Source organism: Lissotriton helveticus, chromosome 9, assembly GCF_964261635.1.
Source record: "Lissotriton helveticus chromosome 9, aLisHel1.1, whole genome shotgun sequence".
NCBI lineage: Eukaryota > Metazoa > Chordata > Amphibia > Caudata > Salamandridae > Lissotriton > Lissotriton helveticus.
In genome coordinates, this window is record NC_136070.1 from 1,289,346,518 (window position 1) to 1,289,369,950 (window position 23,433).

Here is a 23,433-nt window from a genome sequence, read left to right on the forward strand (position 1 = left end):
TGAACACGTTCTTCTATCCCTATCTGATCCTGTTCGAGCACTTCGATCTCTTGATTTTCTTCCGCTCTGTGGAAAAGTAAATTTTGCCATGTTCTGTGTCCCTACGCGTCATCCATCATATGTTATCTGTGCATGATTAATATGCATATGTATTCCCTATGTTCGATTAATGACGCAATTACAGTTGTGTCCACCTCTAGTATGTCAGTTTCCAGTTCTCGTGAATACTACGAATATCAGGCCTATGTAAAGCTACGTTGCCACGTTTCTCAGTGTGCACGTTATTCCATTGTAAAGTCCCCGTTTCTAGGCCTCAAAAGGGCCCGGACACCAGATTCAGCTCCTGTCTCCTGAAGCCTCGCTGAGGAGCGATACAGCCCCCACCTGTATCCTCGACCCTTCACTTACTTCCTGCCTCGCAGTGCCTGGCTCAGCCTGGCTCTGCCTCTGAGTCTGCCAAGAGTATGTTATGATTCCAGTTATCAGTTCAGTCCTCCTTCTCTGCATTCCTAAAGCTACTGAACTGCATCAATAGTTTCCGTCATTGTCTAGCCTTTACGTCTCCACGTTAGAGAAATACTGCATTTTAATGGTCATTTAATATTCTTCATCACGCACTACATATAGAATAATGCATGCTCCAGTCTTAGAGTCCGTTAGCCTCTCCCCTCCTGACTCTTAGTTCATATCAACATGTTCTCTAAACATCAGATACTAGATACTGCTTAGGTACATGTCGCCCTGACTCTCCAGACTTCAGTCTCTGCTCCTAGCACAGAGTTCGAAGCCCCCAGCTTCTCCTAGTAACACGTCATCGCCAGTTTGCGCGCACCATTAGGTCAGAGGTCCCGGCTCCTTAGGTAGCCCCCTCCATGTTTCCGCCCCATTCATGACATATTCTGTTACGTTTGCATCACATGTCTATGTATACGCCTCTGTTACACCCATCTTTCACCCTTATCTTTCGCGACTGCTATTGACCACACCCACTGCTACGCCTATTGCAATGTAATGCTATGTGTTTGCGTTATGTATATATGATCGTGCACTGTTATTGAAAAGTTACTCCTTGTCCCGATTCTGCCCCCGGCAGCGCTGCCATCCTATTCCTGTGCAGGTTGTCCTGTTCCTGTCCCTTATGCTGTAATAAACCTGCAAACTCCTACTACCTCGAATCTTGACTCTTATTTTATTGAGCTATCTGTTATTCATTTATGCATTTAAAAAGAGAGGTATTATTTATTTATTTACCACATAATGGCGCCCGAACAGGGACTTGCCCTTTCCCCACGCGCCGGTGAAGCCACGCCGGCCCCCTGACCCTCTGCAGCCGTGACGGAACCATACCGTGCACGTGCAGATATTTCTGCTTCAAGTATCCCTCAGGCCCACGGAGGAGACGGAGGTGGCGGTCCAGCATCCAGACGAGGCGGTGGAGGAACGCGGCGAGTCCCGACCAGAGCCCAAGCCGAGAGTCCAAGGTCCGAGGTATCCGGAGGCCCACCCGTAACAGAAGTCCGAAGTTCGTCTGTCCGGCGTCGAAGCAGTCCAGCCCAGTCCGGGGCCTTCCGTTCTTGCTGCCCGGTGAGTACCGTTGCTGGGGTAGTATCTAGACAGGGTCAATCTAATTGACTCTGGTCCGTGGGTTGGTGGTACACAGACCCACAAACGAAGTGTCCACTTCGGTGGATGCGGGTCCTGACGTGTCTCTGTATGAGACCGGTAAGTTTCGTACTGTTTCAGCAGTGCATCTAGTTTCTGCTCTAGTCAGTTCTGTTCTCGAGAAAATTCATGTATTCTGTTTCCCGTATTCCAGGTAGTATTCTGTTCGAACTGTTATTCTGAATGTTATTCATGTATTTTAATGTCGTGGTATGAGTGCGAAGTAATTATCGTGTTTTATTGTGTATTGTGTTGTGTCCAGGTTATAGATCAGTCATGCCACTCTTTTCAAAACTGCGTCAGTTAAAAACCAGAAAAAGTCTGCTAGAAGCAGCAGTTCCTGTCCCGCCTAGGGACAGTCCAGGTCATTTTATGTATCAGAAGCATGGCATAAGCGCCATATTGTATCTAGATTTATGGGTAGAGTATACCAAACAGTTAGAGGAAAAGTATAGATGGCCCGTATCGGGTACATGGGATGCCGAGTGCATCATGAGAGTAGAAGAAGCATTATGGAAAAAGAAAGCCAGACAGTCACAGAAAGATGCCATTGAGTTATGGCGCAAAGAATCTCATAAAAGAACCGAAAAAGAAATCAGAAAGTCAGAATTAAGTAGAGAATCCTTAGAACGAGCCCAAGAAAGGGAATTAATCGAGATAGGTGAACGAGTCAAAACCGAACAGTCAGACAGACAGAGGCATGCTCTTATTAAGGGTATGTATCCTCTTCTTGCCGAGGGCTTGCCACAAGCGACCCCGGAGGCATCCAGCAATTTCCCGCCACCATTAGTTCCGACCAAGCTACGTCACAAACCGACCGCAGCTGATATTTTCATTTCGTCCTATTTGGACGACACAGTCCCAGAATATGCAAATCCTGTTCCTGCTCCGCCAGTCCCTGTAAATCAGGCACTTCCCGCTCCTCCAGACACCGGAGTACCTGTTACGGTACCCCCGGTCCAGCCCGCCATACAAGTCCAGCCTGCATTTCCATTTCCCACTCTGCCAGGACGAAGAGCATCAGTAGACGACTCTAGTTTAGGGGCCGCAGGGGGAGGTACTCCTCAAACCCCGCCGCCACACAAGCGTTTAACGTTAGCCGAATTACATGCACAAGCATCACAGCGTACGCCCAGGCATCAGTCTGTTGCAGAAATAAGAAAAGCCCTTAATGAATGTGGCTATGATCCAGTCCCAGGCGAGGATAGTATGGTTTTATATTCATTACGCGTAAGAAAGGTGACCGAGTATTTAGTCACCCTACCAGATATGAAAGAAGATCTAGACAGAGTATATCGTTTCATCCGTACCGGGAATGATCCAGAAAGTATTAGTGATGTCATGTGCCAAAGAAAAGCTGAAGTCCAGCTCATGCTATTAAAGTTTCTGATTAATTGTCTAATACGAGAACAAGATTATCCGACCAAAGATCAAGCCGAAATGAGAACCCTGACAAGGTGGAGTGATAATATAGCCGAGGGTAAGCACAGAACCATCAGTAGTATAGAGAGTATGTATAAGAAGATTCGTAAAGAAATAATAAGGATACACGAACAACGTAAAGCAGCACAAGTAAGCGAGAAAGAAAGTAACTCTGATACTGAAGAGGTTGAGGACGAGAATCCCGACAGAATAGCGTATGTAGGAAAATCTAGATTTCCAGATCGCCATTTGCGCCTAGAACACAAGTCAATTTTTCATCATCCAGCACCAGAACCAGGTTCTCTGGAACAAGTATTTCAAGCTACCGATCACATTCTGAAATCACGAATCGGTTATAGCGAGTTAAGTACCATGCATGAACAAGAACTAGTCCGATCAGCAGTCCGATGGATTACTGATTCTACTACTTTTCCAGACGAAATAGTGGCACAAATGTTTCTGAAATTGCCCCCAGCCGAGCAACGACTGGCGGGTATGTATATGATCCAGCACCTCATTACATTGTATGAGGGTCAACATTCTGATCCAGGTCCGTTACACGATGTCCTGAACGAGTTACTCCAGTACAAATGGAAAGGTTTAGGTACCGATTTAATTAGTGTCATTCTAGAACAGCGCCACAAATATAGAACGTTTTTGAACCCGCATTTTGTTCATGTCTCACCCCCAGAAAGTAAACCCTTTTACATAGACAGACAGAATCCGTTACGAGAAGTGCATCCAGTTAAGACAGACGGTGGTGAAATGCAACGAGTGTTTGTTTACACCCCGATCACAAAGATGGAACTCTTAGAGATGAAAAAGTTAATTCCCTGTCATGATAAAGATCCAGCAGGGTTCCACCGAGAATTAAAAGACATGCTCCGTATGGGAGAATACACGTATCAAGATATTATTAAAATGTTAAAAGTCCTGTTGCCCGCAGGGGTATATGAGAAACTCAAAGAAAAAGAATGGGAGGTGGGAGAGAAAAAGATCGATTGGGCAGTTCTAGAAGCTGAAGACAAGGCACGAGTACCAGGTACCGGTCTTGGAGATAAATGTAAAGAATTACCTGAACTGTTAATACAAGTTTTGCCTAGGTTATTGACAACTAGAAAAGAAGACTGGGATGCAATCTCAGCCTGTAAACAGAAACAAGACGAAGATATTAGTGATTATTATTCCAGATTTGAGAAATGTTTTACCATAAACAGTGGCCTCAAAACGAGTAGTGAGTCATACCCTCATCTTTTTGTTACTAAATTAGTCGAGAATTCAAGTCCGCAAATTAAAAACCGAGTTTTGAAAGTCGAAAGTACCTGGCAAGCTAATACCCCGTCCCAAATGTTACAGATGCTTCAATATCACCAGAATAGAATCAGAGAAGAACAAGAACACGAAAGGAAACGTATGAAAGACACGAAAATGAAAGTACTAGTTGCACAATCCATTCCTCAAGACAGTCAGAAGAGGGGTCCGAATCAAGCCAGCCATCCTGCAGCTCCCGTTAAAGGAAACTGCAATTATTGTAAACAGCCAGGTCATTTTATAAACGAGTGTGCAGTTCTGAAACACAACATAGCTACCGGTAAGACTAAAGAAAGACCACGTCCGCCTAGACAAGAACAAGTTTCACAGACTCCGCAGTCACAGAATGCACCACAGACAGTTACAGCTCCGCAGCCTATCGCTGCAACACAGCATGTTACACAGCAGATGTACCAGTATGCACAGTCTGAGTATCCAGAGTATCAGCCATATTCATGAAACAGCCTAGAGAGGGAGGTAGGCTTGCCTCTCATCGAGATACCTGTAGATCAAGAAGGTCCCTATGTTCATAGTCAAGTATTAGGGAAAGACAGAAAGTTTTTGATTGATACAGGGGCAAGTAGGACCACCATCAGTCACGCCGAAGTTCCAGGGGCTCCGCTCTCAGGCTCTAGAAATGTTTCCCTTGGATTTTCAGGAAAACCTATTGTAAATGAAATATCAAAGCCAGTTACTCTAGAAGTAGGTCCATTGTCCCGCACTACTGATCTGTTACTTACTAAGTCATGTCCAGAAAATCTATTAGGCATTAAAACACTGAAAGAGTTAGGTGCAGTTATATGCTGTTCTCCCGAGGGAATACGATTGTTCCTACGTGACTTCAAGGGTCACTATGTATTACGAGATTTTGATCCAAGATTGTCTAATGTTCCGCAGCATCTATGGGCGCAAGGTCCAACTGATGTTGGTTTTATGCAAATCACACCCCATCGTGTGACTCTCAAGCCAGGTGTAGTCCTGCCACGAATCAGACAGTACAGATTGCCACCTGAGGCTGTAGCAGCCTTATCCAAAATTATTGACGAGCTCATGGCTCAAGGAGTAGTTGTAGAAACTGACTCCAATGTATGCAATTCTCCGATCATTCCTGTCATGAAACGTACTGACCCAAATGCACCTCCAGTATATCGATTAGTGATTGATCTCCGAGAACTTAATAAATGTATTATTCCCCAGTACCCAGTTGTCCCAGATATCTCTTCCCTATTGACAGCCATTGATTCAGAAGCCTCATTTTTTACTGTCATAGACCTCAAGAACGCATTTTTCAGTGTTCCCATTCATCCAGACAGCCAGTTCCTTTTCGGATTTTGTTTAAATGGAAGGAGCTATATGTTCACACGCGCTCCTCAAGGTTTCACAGAAAGTCCTAGTATTTACAGTCAAGCACTCAAGAGACAACTAGACAACATTCACATGCCAACTGACACTGCCCTGCTCCAGTATGTCGATGATCTACTGATCACAGCCCGTTCTGAATGTGCTTGCGAGCGAGCATCACTTACAGTCTTGTATTTCCTTGCTGAGATGGGACACAAGGTGTCCCCTTCGAAGCTTCAATTCTGTGTCCAGCAAGTGGTCTACTTAGGACACTTACTGTCCAAGAGGGGTAGGCAGTTGACACCAGACCGTATCCAGTTAATAGCGAGTCTTCCCCAGCCCAAGACCCAGAAGGAGGTACGTGCTTTTATTGGCCTCACTTCTTATTGCAGACAATGGATTCCTCAGTATGCATTTCTAGCCAAGCCACTGATACAGTTAACGACACAGGAGGCAGCCGTATCGACTGTCCTCCCTTGGACATCTGAACATACACTTAGTTTCAATGAGTTAAAGAAAGCCCTATGCCAAGCTCCAGTTCTAGCAACACCGAACTACAGTAAGCCTTTTACACTTTTCGTCACAGAACGCGAAGGTACAGCATTATCTGTTCTCACACAAGATCAAGCAGGACAATACAAGCCCTGTGCTTATTTTTCGAGCACATTAGATCCTGTAGCCCAGGCTCTGCCTGCGTGCCTCAAGTCAGTTGCAGCCACAGCACTAGCTATCAGACAAAGTGATTCCATAGTCTTAGGACACTCCCTGACAGTACAAGTTCCACACTCCGTGGAAGTTCTTTTAAACCGAACACAAACTCAGCATTTGACAATTGCACGTTTAACAGGTTATGAATTGACACTGTTCCAGCCACACATAGAAATCAGACGCTGCAATGTTTTAAATCCTGCTACACTATTACCATCAGTTACTTCGAATTCTGCCACACACGACTGTGTGGAAATAGTTAACATCATGACAAAGCCAAGACAAGATCTGACAGATATTCCATTACCAGATCCAGACCTGACACTTTATGTGGATGGTTCATGTATGAGAACAAGTACAGGAGAACTAGTCGCCGCGTATGCAGTGACTACCGACACCGACGTTATAGAGACACACCGTATTGACACCCTGTCTGCTCAAGCAGCAGAGCTAGTTGCTCTGACACAAGCCTGTATACACGCCAAGAACCTGAAAGTTAATGTTTACACAGATTCACGTTACGCATTTGGAGTTGTACACGACTTTGGAGTGCTCTGGCAGGAGAGAGGTTTCATGACTTCTCATGGAACCAAGATTCAGCATGGTCTCCTCATTCAGGCTCTGTTAGATGCAATACATTTACCGACATCCATTGCTATCATGAAATGCAAAGCACATACGAAAGTTACTGACATTATTTCCCAGGGTAATGATCTAGCAGATCGCACAGCCAAGCTTACAGCTCAGACACCAGACGTTCCAGTAAATAAGACACCGACATACACTCCAGATCCAACTACCTGTATGACAGTTAAAGACCCTACTCAAGATGTCATAGATATCCAGTTACATGCTACTCCCGATGAAATCAAGAAATGGTCTGAACAAGGAGGGGTCCAGACAGGTCAGGGATGGGTAACAAAGGGTAGAGCCACATGGTTTCTCCCCGACTCTATGGTTCAAGTCATTATTAATACCGCACATAGTCCAGCACATTTAGGAGAAAAAGCTATGTTAGACAGTATCCAGAATATTTGGTTCAACAAGCATTTACGAGCTGCAGCCAAGCAGAAAGTCCGTACCTGTATGATATGTTGCCAGTTTAATCCAGGTAAAAGTGTCCCGGTGGAACAAGGTGGATTCCAGCCCCCTGACCACCCTTTTGAAGTCCTCCAGATGGATTACATTCAGATGGAGCGATGTCGAGGTTTCAAGTATGTCCTTGTAGTTGTATGCGCTTTGTCCAGGTGGACGGAGGCATATCCAGTCCCAGATTACACAGCCGCGACCACTGCCAAGCAGTTGGTTCGTGAGTTCTTCCCCCGTTACGGACTCCCTAGAGTCGTATATTCTGACAACGGCCAGCCATTCTCATCTGAACTCATGAAGCACGTTTCCCTATTGTTAGGATACCAGTGGAAGTTCCATTGTGTACGCCATCCTGAAGCAGCCGGTCTCGTAGAGAGACATAATCAGACTTTGAAAATCCGTATTGCAAAAGTCTGTCAAGAGAAAGGTGTAGACTGGCTAGTAGCTCTGCCAGTTGCTCTGTTCTACATGCGCATGGTCGCACATTCCAGATCAGGTCTGTCCCCGTACGAGGTCGTATTCGGCCGCCCCCCAAATATGTGGGGTACACCTAGACCCCGAAGTATTACCGATGTTTCAAGTAATATGCTGACAGATTACCTAGCTTCCTTGATGTCTGCCCTCAACTCTTGTCGTTCACAGGTTGCCGCCGCATTTCCAGACAATACCGAGGTGGCACCGCATGAAATTGTTCCAGGATCCATGGTCCTAGTGCGTAATTTCGACCGCTCAAGTCCGCTGGAGCCTCGCTGGAAGGAGCCCCGACAGGTCCTCCTGGCCACCCGTACAGCCGTGAAGTTGGAGGGACGCAAAGGCTGGGTGCATCTTTCGCATATAAAGAAATTTTATGGATTGAAGCCAGTCTCAAAGAACATTTCCCAGGATTCTAAAGACTTCCAAAGTACTATTCTTAAGGACTGTCCCGCAAAAGACAATGTTACTGCACCCTCCCTGTTAGAGGAAACTCCGCAACAGGAGTATAAACTCAAGTTAAGGTCTAGTAAAATAAGTCAGCCAGTTTGATTGTCTAAGTCCTCCCCTAGGTGAAACGGTTAGACTGTTTCTGACATGTATAAAATAGACCCCCATAGTGAGAGAGTTAGTCAAAACTCAATCCGATGTATCGTTTTTCTATGTTTCGTTTTATTTCTCAGTGTTATGATTTCCTGCACCAGTTATGCATTTTACCTGTATTTTCCAGTTTCTCATATAAATGAGTCTTCTAATGCTACAGTAGAGCACACGTTTAGTGATCTGCCTCCTCATGAACTCTCTTACCGCCTCGCTATGCGTAATAATTCTTTCATCCGCATGTTACATTATTCACACCAGACCAGCAATGCCACAAATTGTTGGGTGTGTGGTCGACTCCCCCCTTTCCAGACACCGAAGGGAGTTCTGCCACTTTTTCCTTATCCATTTTCACATAATGGTTCGTGTGGAGCATGGTCCACGTTAACGTCATCCTCAACAGATATGTCTTTTCTTAACAGTACATGTTTCCCAGACAAGCAAGGTCTTCCCCACAGAACAGGGTTAGATCTAGAAAACGAAGTTTACAACTTAGGTAATTATTCTTCGAATTTCATGGTCCTGAATGTTCAGTCTGATTCCACTCCAGACTTACCTGCTATTTCAGTACTACCAGTCAAAGGCGAATTATGTGTTAGAAATAATGGTTCCGTACATGTAGGACATAGCGATTGTACTACTATTGTCAAATATAGTGACAGTGGGAAATCTATTTTCAAAGCTTCACGCCATTCTTATTTTATTTGTGGTCAGACCGCATATGTTCGTCTGCCCCTCGATTGGGAGGGAACCTGTTACATTGCCTTCTTACTGCCACCAGTTTTCCTAGCCCCATCTGATTATCATAGAAACACACATCTAGTACACCTTAGACATAGAAGGGAGTCCCCCATTGTCGATTATACTGAAACTGCTCTAGAACAGTATACAGATTTCAATAGAGGTTTCTTCTTCTTTATAGGACCTATCCAGAATAGTAAGCTAATCCGTAGGTTAACCAGAACCCTTGAAGTAGTAGTCAATGAGACTGCCTCTGCTCTAGGTAACTTAACTGAAGAGCAATCTGCTATGAGATTTGTCGTTTTACAGAATCGTCTCGTCCTTGACGTCATACTGGCCGATAGGGGCGGGGCCTGTAGAGTCATCGGATCTAGTTGCTGCATTTTCATTCCAAATAACGCGCCGTCTGTTTATTCAGCTATAACCAGACTCCATAAAATTGCCCATCTGTTACACCAAGATCCAGGCACCTGGACATGGTCCGGTTGGTTCTGGAATATAATTTCCGCTTGGGGATGGAAAGTCTTGTCCTTTCTAGGTATTGCAGTAGCGATCATATTCAGCTGCTGCCTCTGTATACAATGTGGCCCTGCGATTTGCGGCATTTGTGCTACCTCTTGTATTCCTAGTCCCAAGTCCCGTTCTAAATCCCGTTCCAGGATAATTCGAGACGAGCAAATGATACTGTATGAAATGATAGACGGTATCATGAATATTGATGTTTCCTGATGGAAACGTAGTGACAAGGAGGGAATGTGGAAAAGTAAATTTTGCCATGTTCTGTGTCCCTACGCGTCATCCATCATATGTTATCTGTGCATGATTAATATGCATATGTATTCCCTATGTTCGATTAATGACGCAATTACAGTTGTGTCCACCTCTAGTATGTCAGTTTCCAGTTCTCGTGAATACTACGAATATCAGGCCTATGTAAAGCTACGTTGCCACGTTTCTCAGTGTGCACGTTATTCCATTGTAAAGTCCCCGTTTCTAGGCCTCAAAAGGGCCCGGACACCAGATTCAGCTCCTGTCTCCTGAAGCCTCGCTGAGGAGCGATACAGCCCCCACCTGTATCCTCGACCCTTCACTTACTTCCTGCCTCGCAGTGCCTGGCTCAGCCTGGCTCTGCCTCTGAGTCTGCCAAGAGTATGTTATGATTCCAGTTATCAGTTCAGTCCTCCTTCTCTGCATTCCTAAAGCTACTGAACTGCATCAATAGTTTCCGTCATTGTCTAGCCTTTACGTCTCCACGTTAGAGAAATACTGCATTTTAATGGTCATTTAATATTCTTCATCACGCACTACATATAGAATAATGCATGCTCCAGTCTTAGAGTCCGTTAGCCTCTCCCCTCCTGACTCTTAGTTCATATCAACATGTTCTCTAAACATCAGATACTAGATACTGCTTAGGTACATGTCGCCCTGACTCTCCAGACTTCAGTCTCTGCTCCTAGCACAGAGTTCGAAGCCCCCAGCTTCTCCTAGTAACACGTCATCGCCAGTTTGCGCGCACCATTAGGTCAGAGGTCCCGGCTCCTTAGGTAGCCCCCTCCATGTTTCCGCCCCATTCATGACATATTCTGTTACGTTTGCATCACATGTCTATGTATACGCCTCTGTTACACCCATCTTTCACCCTTATCTTTCGCGACTGCTATTGACCACACCCACTGCTACGCCTATTGCAATGTAATGCTATGTGTTTGCGTTATGTATATATGATCGTGCACTGTTATTGAAAAGTTACTCCTTGTCCCGATTCTGCCCCCGGCAGCGCTGCCATCCTATTCCTGTGCAGGTTGTCCTGTTCCTGTCCCTTATGCTGTAATAAACCTGCAAACTCCTACTACCTCGAATCTTGACTCTTATTTTATTGAGCTATCTGTTATTCATTTATGCATTTAAAAAGAGAGGTATTATTTATTTATTTACCACAGCTCGAATCTCTTTACTAGGTCTAATCTGTCCCTTTTCGATATCAGGAGTCAGTGGAGGAGTATCGATCACTTGTTCTGTCCCTGTCTGCCCTTCTCCTTCCTCAGTTTTGATGTGAATCTCAATACCCTGAGGTTCTTCGCCTGTGCCTTGCTTTTCCTCTCTATTCCACTCTCTACCTTTCCAAATTCGTTCGCTTGTTCTGATGGGGTCTTCGGTAAGGTCAATCACTGGTATCCACTCATCTGGCCATATGCTTGACAGCTCGTCATCAGCTACTTCTGGACCAACCTTTGGGAACCCTTCAGCAGGCTGGACTCTTGGTAGCTCGTCATCAACTACTCCTGGACCAACGTCTGCGGACCCCTCAGCTTGACTGGTACTGGGCTGTACGTCGTCAGTTACTTCGGGTCTTGCTTCTGCAGGCCCCTCTGCTGGACCGTCTTCTTCTCCAGGCTTTTTGTCTGGTTGTACCTTCTGGGTGTGGCTGGCGTGGATCCAATGGGGAACACCTGCACACTTCACTGCTGTGGTCGTTACCAGGATCACTTGTCGCTTCTCTCCCCACCTCGGTTCCAGGCAGCTCGACCGAGTGTGCTTCTTTATTTTGACCCAGTCTCCGGGAACCAGTTTGTGGAGAGGAGTCGTTGGATTGGCGACGGCGTCTATTTCGATCTGGCGAGAGATATAACGCACTTGGTCACCTAATCTCTTGCAGTATTCAAGCACCAAATCATCAGTAATACTCAACAGTTTGCTTCCTGGTACCCATGCTTGTCTCATCACTCTTCCCATTAAGATTTCATGAGGGCTCAGGCCTGTCTTTCGGTCTGGAATGCTTCGGAGTCCCATCAGAACCAGAGGCAGGGCCTTTACCCAGGTCATGCCAGATGAATCACACAATTTCGCTAGTCTTGTTTTGATAGTCCCGTTTATTTGTTCCACTACTCCAGATGCCTCTGGTCGATATGCACAGTGGAGTTTTTGCGAGATCCCAAATGCCTTACAGAGTTGGTCGATTACCTCATTCTGAAAATGTCGGCCTTTATCTGATTCAATAGTGACTGGAACCCCGAATCTAGGTATCAGTTCTTTTAGTAAACACTTTGCTACTGTCAGTGCGTCACTTTGGGGAGTAGGGTAAGCTTCCACCCACTTTGAAAATAGGCAGACAATCACAAGGACATAACGCTTCCCTTCACAACGTGGCATGGTGATGAAATCAACTTGTACTCTTACAAAGGGACCCGCCGACCTCCCAATTTTCCCTAGTTCCACTATTGTTCTCTTGCCTGGGTTCATCTTTTGACATGACAGGCACCTCTGGCAGAGGGACTCTGCTACCTTCCTGAACTTTTTACTATACCAAGTCTGTTGGAATACCAGAATCATGGCGTCCCTACCAATGTGTGATCCCTCATGTATCAATCTCGCCATTGTGCCAAGCAAGTGTCTGGGTAACACAGGCATACCATTTGGGCCCAAGATGACACCATCCTCACGTCTTGGTCTACACCCGTCTTCCTTCCACTTCTCTCTCTCTTGCCAGGGTGCCGCCTGCTGCCATTCTCTCACTTCATCCCATGTAGGCACTTCTTCAAACACTCGAAGTTGGCAGCTGGTTCCAGGCCCTCCCCGTTTTGGATTTATGATATATCGATCCCTGGCGCATAATTTTGCCACTCGATCAGCAAAATCATTTCCCAAAGATACAGGGTCAAAGTCCTTCTTATGGGCAGCACATTTGACCACTGCCAGTTCCTTTGGTAACTGGATTGCCTCTAAAAGGTCTTGAACAACTTTTCCATTTCAAATAGGGGTACCTGATGAAGTCAGGAACTCCCTCTGTAGCCATAATTGGCCAAAGTCATGCACAACTCCAAAACAGTACTGACTGTCAGTATACACTGTTAGGCGTACGTTTTTCCCCAATTTGCAAGCTTTCATCATAGCGATCAATTCGGCTACTTGTGCAGACTTTACTTCAAATAGATAACCTGCCTCTTCAATTTTGGTTAAGGAGACTACCGCATAGGCAGCACTCAGGCCTCCTTGTTCATGTCTTAGGCATGAACCATCCACAAAAAATTCCAAGTCATGTTTAGGCAAAGGTGTTTCTTTAATGTCTGGGCGTGGCTTTGTGCTAAATTCTGTTAAATCAATGCAGTTATGCTCATCTTCCTCCCCATTTTCCATATTCATTGAATCAGGAAGCAGAGTAGCGGGGTTCAGAATGTTGCACCTGACAATTGTTATATTTGCAGCACCCATGAGAATCCTCTCGTATTTAGTCAGCCGACTAGGGGTGAGATACTGAGTTTTCGTTCTTGTTAACAAAATTACCACTCCATGTGGAACATACACAGTTACAGGATGTCCCATGACAATGGATTCACTCTGCTCTAAACTTGTGCAAGTAGCAGCTACTGCTTTCAGACATCCTGGTAATCCAGCAGCCACTGGATCCAGGGTGGCAGAGAAATATGCCACAGGCCTTCTGGTTGTGCCATGTTCTTGGGTTAGAACTGCCAACGCGCAATTATCGCGAGTGTCACAGAACAGGGCAAATTCCTTGGAATAGTCTGGCATTCCCAACGCAGGGGCTGTACACAGACAATCTCGTAATTTGGTGAAGGCTGTTAAGCTTTCCTCATCCCATTGTATGATATCCGGTGTTCCTCTCTTGGTCATTTTTATCAAGGGCCTAGCTAGGACCGCAAATCCCACAATCCATTGCCTGCAGTATCCTATCACTCCAAGGAACATTCTGATTTCTTTCTGAGTACGGGGTAACTGCATCTTTTGAATTATCCTCACTCTTTCTGATGTTACTTTCCTGATGCCTTTCTCTATCTGGTGGCCCAGATATTTCACTGATTTTGCACAGAACTGTAATTTTTCAGGGGCCACTTTATGTCCCTTTTCACTCAGGTGATTCAGCAGGGCAATGGTGTCAATCACAAAGTCCCTATGACTTTTGGACGCCACCAAGAGGTCGTCAATGTATTGCACCAAGACAGAATTTCCAGGTAAGACCAAAGTTTCCAAGCATTTTTTCAAGATCTGATTAAAGATAGAGGGGCTCTCTGTGTACCCCTGGGGGACCCTGTTCCAGACATACACGTGACTGTTGAAGGCAAATGAGAAAAGAAATTTGCTGTCTGGATGCAAGGGAATGGAAAAGAATGCATGACATAGGTCTATCACAGTGAACCACTCAGCATCCCAGGGAATCTGGTACAGAATCACTGCTGGGTTCGGGACAATTGGGCAGCAAGGAATCACTATCTTGTTTACCTTTCTTAGGTCCTGCACTACTCTGTACTTGCCACTAGGCTTTTTGATGCCCATAATCGGTGAGTTGCATGGGCTACTCATTACTTCCTGTATGATGTTTCCTTCTAGCAATTTTTGTATTTCTAGGGCAACACCTGCTCTCACTTCTGCATTCATTCTGTAGGGTTTAGTATTAGGATATACTGCATTGTCCTTGATGGCTATCTGTATGGGGTCTACGTTTTTCATTAATCCTACATCTTTTCCGGTAAAGTCCCATACCTCTGGCTTCACTGTTTCTTGGAGTTCTTTGGGCAAATCCTGCATAGTCATTCGTTTAATTTCTGAGTCCGGTCTGATTAACATTAATTTATAAATGCCATCTTAATCTGGGGTCTGAATTTCGACGCCCTTTGGTGTGCAAAAGATGGTACAATTCATTTTGCACAGCAAATCACGTCCCAGTAAGTTTACTGGACTGGTGTCACAAACGACAAATCTATGCATTTCCTTAAAGTTTCCAATTGAGATCTCCATGGGCTCGGTAACAGGAGTACTAATCAATTGATTAGATACACCCACTACTTGGATGGCTTCTCCCGAGAGGGGTAGGTTTGGAACGTCCACTGTTCTCACAGTAGAACGGGTAGCGCCAGTGTCCAACAGAAAAGTGACATCATTTCCGTCAACCTTTCCTTCAATGTATGGTCCGGACTGGTCTACCGGCAAGGAGGAGCCAAGTACGCACTCCTCGTCCTCCCCTCTCAGGCCCCGTCAGTACTGGTCATCACAAAGGAAGGTATCGTTTAGTAAATACTGCGAAGTTGCTGTATTTCTGTTCTCATTGCTTTCCCAGACCTCTACGTCATCACCCTGCGTGGACTTTCCCTTAAATACTTGCTTTGGTGCTCGAGGCAACTGAATCGTTTTTACCTGTGGTTGAGTCTTTCTTGGTCTTTCTTTCTGCGTCTGTGGAGTTAAATCAGGTGTTTGGGCGTTATCATCCTGCAGATAAGGACACTCGTTTCGCCAGTGTCCAATTTCCCCGCACTGGTGGCAGGGAAATTTCTTCATTGCCTCCTCCCTGCTCATTTTAGGCCGGGGCTTGCCTCCTCCCCCACCCCCAGGACCTTGGTTCTGAGTAGTTTTGGCCATTTTACTCAATTGTTTTTCCTGCTGTTCTGCGAGCTTCACTTGAGCCCACATGACCTTCTCCTTGAGAGCCTTTTTCTTTTCTGCCATCTCGTCCTCGCAGTACTTTGCGTACCGCAGGACCTCATCCATCTTTTTAGTATGCCAACAGATTTTGTTATCTTTTATCCACTGACAAATTTCGGGTCTTAAACCATTTACAAACCTGTAAATAAAATGTGTCATATCCTTCATCTCGATGTTGTCTATCCCGCTGTATGTTTTGAACACCTGCAACAGCCTTTCATAAAAGGAGTGCACTGTCTCGTCTCTTTCCTGTGTTGTTCTATCTATCTTGGTCCAATCAGTTTCCTTTGCTGGCACCTTTACTTTCAAATGCTGTATTACTTGTTCATATTTTTTCATCACTTCTTTCGATGGTTCCCCTGTGTTGCCATCTTTCGGGTATTCTTCACTAGGCCAAGCTATGGCTATTTTACACTCGGTCCACAGATCTACCGGGACTACAATGTCGAAAAACCCATCCAGGTCTTTCCACAAGCATTTTTGTACCTTTACGAACCTTTCCACCTGTCTGTACCAGTCTACTGGTTTTTCGCGCAATTTTGGGAAATCGTTAGTAAAGGACACAATGTCCTGTCTGGACCATGGAACGTGCACATACTTCCCACCTGGTACTTCGCGCATAGGGCATAACTGCTCTGGTTTTTCAGCTTCTTTCAGCAAAAATTCGGGAGTTGCCTGCCTAGACCTGGCCTCATCCTTTTTCTTGACCCATCTGGCTTTCCACCTTTCCACATCTCCCCATTTTTGCAATACTGACAATAGTTCCTTGACCTGTGCTTTTTTCCCTGAAGCATTCAAGTTTTCCAAATCTTTGTCTGAGAAATCTGCTCTATAGGGTTTTTGCAGTGGTTTCGATCTTGAAATATCTATACCCATGCTAGCAGCAGTGTCTGTCAGTTTTTCATGAAGTACTCGGGTATTTCGGGTGAGACTTTTGCAGATAAACAGCATTTCGTCTTCGGAGTAGGTATTTAATCTGTCTAATCCTACGTTTCCTGCCATCAATTCCTCTATTTCTATTCTCAGCTTGTAAAGATCTAAAGGTTTCGTTGGGGACGTTTGCTTTTCCAATTCCTGACTCCATCTTTCGATTTCTTCAGGAGTCACCAATGTGACACTCCTAGTACCCGAGGTCGATTCCATCTGAATTGCCCTCGTACTAAACGTGTGCGGCTTCGGGATCCTTTTCTCAGTCTTTCTAATGGGCAGGTCTAGCAGCGAGACCTCCGACTCGCACTCACTGGTCTGATCATCTATAATTAAGGGTTCTGGTCTGGTCGGTGCAATGACAGGGGTAATTACAGGAGTTTTTGGAGTCCCTTGACGGTCCCCGTACAGCGGAACCACCGGTCCGATTGTTACTGGGATCGTCAAGGCTTCAGGACTTGCATTTAGCTGTGACATTTTCCGTATTATTTCAGCTCGCTGATTCCCCAGCGCTTCTCGCTCTTTCTCTTCTAATAACCTGTCCAAGGAGTTTCCATGTAACACCTGCGGGGTCAGAATGGGAGCATAACTCGGGGCTGTGGGATGAGTCTCACTCGGCCCTCCGCCATAGTTAGGCTTCGGAAACAGACTTCCTGTGCCTAGGATTCTTGGATCTTCCTCATTCTGGGGCTGTAATAACGGCATTCCTGAACCTACGGACCTCACCTCTCCTCCATAAGGGGGACGAGGGAAAAACTCTCCTTCACGTGAATATCCTGTCTCTCCACCTACCGGTCTCCTGGGGTAAATACTTCTGGGTTCTATGGGTCCTAGATTCTCAGTATAAGGAGGAATTATGTAATCTCCTCCTACACTTGCGGACCTGACCTCTTCCCTTTGTAGGGGTCTCCGGGGAATATCTCCTGCACTCGAAGGTCGGTGTCCCTCATTATAAGGAGGCGGACTTCTCATGCACATGTCATCTAACAATTCGTCATCTGACTCTCCCAGGGGCCCCCAATGTTTAGTCTTTTCTGTTCTTTTCCCCCCCCCAGGAGGATCTTCTGCTGGGATCATGGGAAACAGTCCTTCAACAATCATGCTCTGTCTCCATTGTTTCATCTTTTTATCTCGGGATTCTTGCCTCAGTTTTGGGTAATACTTTGTCAGCCCTTTGTCCATTCGGGGCTTCTCTCTTTGGAAAGCCTCAATCTCCCACTCCTCTAATGCCTCATACTGCGTTAGTCTTGGTCTGGGATGTAATTCATTCATTCGGGTTCTTAAATTGAATAGGATTCTACCATTAAAGGTACCTTCTAACGGAAAGGCCATTATTCCGTCGTCTTCCGTGTACTTCACCCAATTTTCTATCCACACACACGTATTGTAACCTCTGTCAAACATCATGAAAGAGGCGGGAGTATTTGGTGGTGGAATAACAATGCCCTCTCTAGTTTTAATCGGCTTGTCCTTTTTAAAGTAATTCTTTACCTTATTTACAAGAGACATTTTTCTCTTAGTTCTGTACATAATATCGTATCTATTAGCTTTCCACTGATCCCTTTCAAACCCTTGGTTTCTTGGATCGGGTCTAGTTTCTGGAGAATACGAGTGCCACATACGATTTATACGCTTAACTTTGTTTACAAATTCCCTCCAATCAGAATGCGTTTTGCAATTCCGTGCGACCAATGGGTGCACGCGTTCATATATTTTCGGCCAATGGGTGCGCGGCCTTTTTCGCGAGACAGTTCTCACGCTTCGGCGCTCACCCCTCCTTCACAATTCCAGCCCCGCTACCCGCCCGCTGTTTCTACCAATCCCAGCGCGGCACGGAGTGACGTCAGAGGCGCTTCGCGACTGACTCCCTCCCTTCACAAGGTAACGGAAACTTTCTTTCTTTCTAAAGTGCTAGTGCTTGGTATATTTAACAATGAATACACATTCGCCACAGTGCTCAAGTGTCTAGACAGTAAAGATTTCTTTTACTGCAAGTAAACTACTTCCATTTACTTTTCACACGCTGCGGGTAGATCTCTTCCGCCTACCCTTCACTCTAGCATCAGTGAACCTGTTACTTCCCTAGACCCATCCACTCTTTTCCGGGATATATCCGAGTCTGAGGTTTCCCAGCGGACCCCTTTGCTTTCACCCAAGCTCCGATGAACCTGCTACTCTTCCGATGTGACCCTTATTAGGTTACGCCACTATGGGAATTTTGCCAATGAACCTCGTTACTAACATTTATTCACACATGTATTCAGAAAAACCCTAGTTAGTGCTTCCTGGTTTTACCTAACCTGCACCTAACTTTCCTTGAGCCTGCGACCTCAAGGCAATGGATTCTATTCACCACTTGCCTATTCAATTCCCCGGGGAGTTCCGACAACACTGAACAGCACGTTTTACGTACGCATGGATTAATACATATAACAATATAAGAACAAGAATAACAATTTTGAAACAATTCATAAATTTCAAACACAGCGCATTCTCAAGAGATTGATCAGGTCCCTCGAAATGGCCGCTCTTATAGCAGCATCAATATACTAGCAGCTACCGACTTGACTTAGCCTAACTAGTCCTACCTAACCTTTAACTATTCCCTAACCATCCTCTGCTTACCAGAAAATACTGATAGAGCGCGCGGGTCACCCGACCAATAATTTCGCCACTTCTGGCTTCGGGCCCATATATTTCAAATCACCATATACATTGATCAGATGACCTCACGCTCTGCTATCAGATATTAGTGAGTCCCTTTCGTTATTCTTCAGTGTACCCGACTTACCATCCACCGACACGGGTACCTATGACCACAATGGATCAGGGAGCTAGCTGTAAAAGGAAAGGCAGCAAAATACAAACCCAACAACTAACATTCAATACCTTTTGTAAAATGACCACGGACAACTGGAAGTTTTAAAGTCTTTATCTAATTTAGTAAATTTCAGAAATAATCAAATTCACAGTAATTAAGCAATCGATAATCAGAATAACAGAAAGTACATAGCTGAATAGAAAATAAGTCAGAGCAACCATTTATAGACTAATGGAATCCGGACACACTTAAAATAAAGGATCAGGAATTAGAACGTTTAAGATGAATTTCTAAAGATGCGATAGGCTTTGATTAGGACTGGTATTCTAGATTTATTTCAAGGGAATAAGACAGGAGTTCGGGACATTTACATCTATAGGAGAGTCTATGAAGAGAGACACGCTATGCTTTAAGGCAAAAGTTCTTTAGACAAATTAAGTAAGGAGGTCCTAGACCATATCAGGAAATGACAAACTGCAATGCAAAATATAATTACTAACAGGTAGGGTAACATAGAAACACGTTATGAAACCAATGCAAATGACTTTATAATTCAATGGTTGCGGAAAAGCATGGAAAATTAACATATGCAAAGGTATGTCTTTATTAAAGCAAAAGACAGAAATTCAGGAAGGTGCAAGATTCAGAGTGATATTTACCTAGACTGGTGTGAAAACTAAACCCTGGCCACGGGTCAGTTAAGGACAGGAAACCCTCAAGGAAGGATACCCCTCAATGGACAGCAGGTGCAGAATGGACACCCAGGACAGGACAGGAAACCCTCAGATTAGGAATCAGGACAGGACCTCTCGGACAGGACCCTCAGGACAGGACCAGCACCCGCAGTTCGGAAGCAACGCCTGCGCTGCACCCTCTCTGCAGCTATCGATCAAGACCCCGATTGGGTCAGCGAACTCCCAGCAAAGTGCTCCGCCAGCACTTTAAGGTTTAGTAAAACCTTAGTCTATGGTCAATTTCGGACAGAGTGCTCCGCAGTGCTCTGTATCTTCAGTCACCTATTGAGTGCGTTGGGTCAGTGACAGGTCAGCTAAACCAGACAAGTCGGACAATTTCCCTAGGTAAACCCAGGGTAGTTATACTGTTCTGGGACGGTGTACCACCCCCCCAATGTTGCAAAGTGTCAGAATCCCTCAATTTGGATTGGTCCTAAGGTAGGCTTTGGGTAACACACCAATCAGAGTAGACTATTTGGAGGCCTACTTTGCATTTCTGGGTACCGCCTAGCGAGATTGGGGTTCTCATGAGAAAGTCCAGTGGAATACAATGAAGAGAATACAATTGTTTCAATATGGGCACACATGACTCCGTCCTGCTGGGTCGCAGGTCATTTTCTCAGGAGCATCTTGCCCAGCTGGCTGAGTTCCACTGTTCGAGGCTGAACTTCCCCAGACTTCATGACCTGCGCAGAAGGGACCTTCAAGATGGTTCCCGGCTCAGTCAGACCCCCATTTCCCGCGGTATATGAAAAGTAAGCGAGAACAAATTAATACATAGAAATAAATGTATGTAAACACATCATTGGTTTTGTACTTTGAACTTATCGTTATGAAAATATACTATGCAGTTTAAATGTTAGCAACATATACACACTCACAAGAGCAACTGCACGAGCAGTACCACGTTATTGCAAAAGCTGTGTATTACGCATGCGCACCCTTTCCCTCCAGAAATTTATAACTACGTCAGGACACGTGAGTGTGACTGACGCATGCGCAGAAGCCATTTACTAAGCAGCGGCCATTTTAAAGACATTTATTAGTTGTATTAGAAATACACGTATGCAAGCTTCCTCTACCTTGTTCGAATATGAAAATAAAAGATTAGTAAGACGTACAATTTATTAATTTATTACACACGGGCGAGGTTCTTGACTCGAGCAAGTCGCGATGCGAAGCTTGCTCTATCAATTGGATTTCTGCAAACAATAATTATTAGACCTTTTCGGTCAATAATTCTCCACGGTTCTAGAACCACTGAGTCTGTTGTCTATATCTATCAGCCTGCCCATAGTGAAGCCAGCCCCTCCCATTAGGCAGCCTTTCCCGCCAGGCAGGTTATTTCAACCAGCCGTCATCCATCGGTTAGCTGATTTTTACCCGGCACCTGGCACGCCGCATCATTTGCACCACGGAAGCTTTATCCGGCTTTCTCATCTATTGAGCAGGTGAGAACTTTCACACTCCTTTCGTACCCCATATACTGTTTAGTTCCCTATCGGCTCTATCAGTTATATTAAAAACTTCCTTGTAAGCTGTTATCTTGGCTTTTTGGTTACTTCAACAGCAGTTTTAATTATGCCCCGCAGGTCACCGTGTCAATCTAGACGGAACCTGAGAAGATCACTCCTTACTATATATGTTGGACACGAGATTAAGTATGGTATGATTGGTCTCTCAACTGTATTTTACTGGTGAATGAGAATCAGGCAATTGTTTGAATTTAGCACTACCCTCAGGTATTTCGGCTACCCCATTTAATATTTAAGAAGGGGAGTAAGGTTTGCTAACGAAGAGCAACAAACGAAATATCCTAAATAAGGGTGGAATTTCTACATGTGCTTTCATAGTCTAGGTCTCGTTGTGTAGTAGTTGCTTATCTGAGTCACCTTTACTTTTAAAAAAAGTTTTGGGGGGAATATTGGAATGACGATATATATTTTTTCCCCGCCCAGATTCAACACGGAATACCTTCTTTTACTAAGAGCATTTTCCGAACCAATCACTGGTCTTTATGATGTAAGTAGGTAGTAAATCAATAATCAAAAACGGGCAAATGTCTATACTCTTTATCAACAATGTGATTTATTATGATATCAACAGCCTGAGAAATGACCAATGGTTCCATGTACTCCCACATTATATCCTTATAGATGTCTATTAACGGACACAAAATGGACAAAGTTAAAGCATGTAGACCCAAGTACTTAAGGCAATGTAATAGTTGTTGTAATAATGGTTTATAAATAACCCTCATTGACATGTAATGTATGTATATTTAGGTATTTTAGACACTATAACTGCTGCCACGCCGAGAATTGTATCTTATGTTATGTTTTTCTATATAATTTCAGATTGCTCTGTGGCTCCTGAAGAAGGCGTTAATTCGCCGAAACGCGCGTCGAGTACTGTATTGTTTGCATCTGTCGGAGACCCTATTAGTGTTGTCTCTATAATTTTAAACTGTATTATGCCTTCAAATGTATTGCGTATATGTAATTTTTATTACTGTATCATATAGGTTGAACTACTATTGATCCACCATATGGTTCTTTTAAATTATATTGTTTTTATATATTAAAAATTTTGTTTTTAGCAAATCCATTACAGCTATTCTAGTGTCCTTGCCTTGGGTCTTCTCACTTGTTTATTTCAATTGAAAGTTTTGACTGCCTAGGAAATTTTGCATACGCATTTTTCTCTTCCTACATGTACTACAGAAAGCAGCACACGTAGAAAGAGGAGATACGGAGGAGAAATAAAAAATGTTCTCCTCATTACATCTCTTTTGGGAAGGCGTACCACTTTGAAGCATTCCCGGGTTTACACGTCTTAGTACATCTGTGAATTTGCCAAAAACCATGGGTGGATCCGTGGGAACAGCCGCACTCCGCCCCTGTAACATCTGACCAACGCAGCGACACGCAAGGCTGCTCCGTGTGGCTTAGTAAATCTGACTTAAGGGCTTGTGTTGCCTTTCGTCACCTTGAATGACTCAACGGCAATGCAAGCCTTCATGAATCTGGGTCAAACATAGTAGGTTGACGCAGAGTTAATATGCGCATTAGTATTTCGGCTGCAGCTGTATCTGTTCCTTTACTTCAGCTGTAGATGATGGAAAGCCCTTAATTTTAATAGTGTACTCTCCACGAGCAGGTAGAGACAGCA

The 23,433-nt window shown here is 44.7% G+C and overlaps 1 protein-coding gene across 1 annotated transcript in view; it reads right to left on the reverse strand.

Moving 5' to 3' along the window:
* Nucleotides 1-23,433, reverse strand: part of LOC144783423 (peptidoglycan recognition protein 3-like) — a 173,171-nt gene that overhangs the window by 22,815 nt on the left and 126,923 nt on the right. The window lies entirely within an intron of this gene.